A 2,961-nucleotide genomic window follows, 5' to 3' on the forward strand; every position below is an offset into this window, starting at 1 on the left:
CTGGCGGCGAAATTTCGCACTGCCCAAATATCTATATGTGTGTGTGTGTGTCTGTGTGTGTGTGTTATATGTGACCATGCCCCACACTGTCTGCACCCCCTTTTCCGAATCCAAGGTCCACCCATGCATGTACCTCAATTAGTCTAGAAAGCCGCTTGTACACGGCACGAGATTTCCCATTTACGTTGCCGCAACTGCATTTGTGTTTCCATGAGCTGGGTTTCCCGCCACTTCAGAAGTCTTTCCAGTGCGTTTTCAACTCAAGCTGTCCGGACATGTTTTATTTTGCGTCGCCCTATCTACGGATTCGCGGCGTGCAAACACTAAGCGACTCAAAGACTTGTAGCTCCTTCCTTTTGCCACCAGGGGGCAGCGTTGCTATGTCTGTAGCTCAGGCCTTTGGCCAGTAGGTGGCGCTGGTATCTGCTGCCTGCAGGCAGCCAGGGGGCAGCGCGCCCAGAGCATCTGTGGTAAAGTTACTGCGGTAGTAGAGAATACAGGTAAAGAAATAAAAGAGAAAAAGGAATGGAGGAGCAACCATCCCCTGTTTTTTACTACTACCCTCTGCTAGTGGTACCACCACCCCTAGTCCTGTATGTTCCCCCCACCCACGGCACCCCCCGCCTGCTGCGCCCCCCGCGGTGTTCACCACTGCCGATGAGCACAGCGGCACCACCGCTGCCAGCGCATAGTAAGTTTGCAACTTGTCGGACTTGTGTTTGGCGTGTGGCACCTTTTCTTAATACTTCAATATTTCTAATAATTGACTAATGCCATTCATTTCAGAAATATGAGCAATAGCGCAGGCAGACGCTGCATGCCAGACCTGACCTCCAGCATATGCAGCATCCCGGGTGACATATAGGTAATATCAGAAATGTCCCACGGACCTTGTGCGGGGGGCAGGGAGTGTTTGGGGCAAGAGGGTGGTGTCTGTGACTGTGATCCAAAACATCATCCTCTTCTTCTTTCTTCCCCTCCCTGCAGAAGACTTTCCAGATTGGAAATCGAGAAGGATCAGTAAGGAGAAAAATCATCAAGGATCCACCCACCAGGAGAAGCAAATTTGTTAAATAGTGTAGTAAATTTTATATAGAAAATAGTGTATATATAGTTAAATAATGTATCAGTAGTGAACAGATATCATATAGGTATTGTATGGATAGTGTAAATAAACAATGGGATCCTTTGCTTGGGGGTGTTTATGGAGTGATGGCATTATTGGAAAGAGTTGCAGGGTGGAGGCTGTTATGGGAGGTCCAAGGCTTAACGTACAGCGATCCTGGCAAGCCTGTGGGCGCAGCACTTATTTGCAAGCAGCGTTTCCCAAGAGTCGGTCGTGATCCTTCCTGACCTGTGTGGAGGAGCTCTTCCTAACGCAGGAGGTGCAAGGGCCAACCAGAGGTGATGCTCTGCTAGACTTGGACCTGGCCAAGGGAGGCGACCTGGTGACTGACTTAAATATAGAGGGAAGTCTAGGCAACAGTGACCACGAAACCATCATGTTCACTGTCCGACATAAGGCAGACGAATAGGATAGCAGGATTTAACTTTTGAACTTCAACAATGCAAATTTCAACAAGCTCAGGTCACTAGCAGGGCAAGTGCTGCGGGACCAGGGACAGAAGGTGAAAGGTGTGCACAAAGAGTGGTTGTTCCTTAAGGACACGATCCTTGAAGCACCAAGGAAGTCCATTCCTAGGTGGAGAAAAGGTACCAGAAGGGCTGGGAAGCCCTTTGGCTGAACAGGAAAATAGGGGTCCTCTTAAGAAGGAAGGCAGAGGCTTATAAACAGTGGAAGCTCAGGGCGGGCCCCAAGGAGCCTACTCCAGGACATCCTGCATTTGTAGGGAAGAGGTAGGACGGGCTAAAGCGATTAGGAACGGGGGTCAAGGACAAAAAGAAGTCCTTCTTAGGTACATAGGGAACAGGAGGAAAGTAAATGGGAGTGTGGGGCCATTGCTCAACGACCGTCACCCAGGACAAAGTTGAACTCTTGAACGACTACTTCGCCTCGGTCTTTCATCGGACCTAGAGGAAAACCACGCCAGGTAGAGTACAGGATGAACACGGCAGGAATAATCGCCTTCCGACTATTGCCGTAGAATCGGTGTAGGACCAATTAATAAAATTAGACCTATACAAGTCAGCGGGACCGGATGATCTTCATCCGAGAGTGCTGCAGAAGCTGGTGGAAGTCGTGGCGGAGCCCCTGGAGAACCTCTTCCATCAGTCGTGGCACTCGGGAGAAGTCCCCGAGGACTGGAAGCGGGCCAATGTTGTGCCCATCCACAAGGAGGGAGGAGCTGGGTGACAACAGGCCAATCAGCCTAACTTTCATCCTAGGGAAAATCCTAAAAAAGGTCATCAAGGAGTCTATGTGCGATATGCTTGCAAACGGGAAGATTGGATTGATAGCCAGCACGGCTTTGTTGTGGGCAGCTCTTGCCTTACCAACCGCATCTCCTTTCAAAACCAGGTCACTTGACCCCTGGACAGGAGAGAGCAGGTTGACATTGCATACCTCGACTTCTGAAAGGTCAGAGGGAGGGGTCAGGGGTCACGAGGGACGCACAGCCCCGCTGACCCGTGTCCCCCTCTGCAGCCCACACGGGCCAGGGCCGAGCCCATGCGGCTGCTCTCGGGGGAGCTGCACAAGGGGCCGGTGAGCGCAGCCCAGCTGGGCCAGATCCCCAGGGTGCCTGCAAGGGGGGCTGTGCAGGCTAGGGGCACCCCGGAATTGGGGGACAGGGCGGGAAGGGGAAATGTGGGATCCCAGGGGTGGGGGTCCTGGAGGGGCGCAGGACACATGGGTTGCCCGGGGTGGGGGCCTTGCAGGACAGGTGACACGTGGGTTCCCCAGGGTAGGGGTGCTGGAGGGCGGGGGACACGTGGGTTCCCAGGGGTGGGGGTGTTGAAGGGCTGGAGGGACACAGGATCCCCGGGGTGGGGGGGCTGCGC

The 2,961-nt window shown here is 53.2% G+C and overlaps 1 long non-coding RNA gene across 1 annotated transcript; it reads left to right on the forward strand.

Annotated features, from left to right (window-relative positions):
* Positions 1 to 420: 420 nt before the first annotated feature.
* On the forward strand, positions 421 to 1,062 carry LOC102387751. The gene is made up of 3 exons (XR_325625.2): positions 421 to 691; positions 787 to 865; positions 988 to 1,062. It is a non-coding gene; the product is annotated as an uncharacterized LOC102387751 (long non-coding RNA).
* The last annotated feature ends 1,899 nt before the right edge of the window (positions 1,063 to 2,961 follow it).

Source organism: Alligator sinensis, unplaced genomic scaffold, assembly GCF_000455745.1.
Source record: "Alligator sinensis unplaced genomic scaffold, ASM45574v1 scaffold3959_1, whole genome shotgun sequence".
Lineage (NCBI taxonomy): Eukaryota > Metazoa > Chordata > Crocodylia > Alligatoridae > Alligator > Alligator sinensis.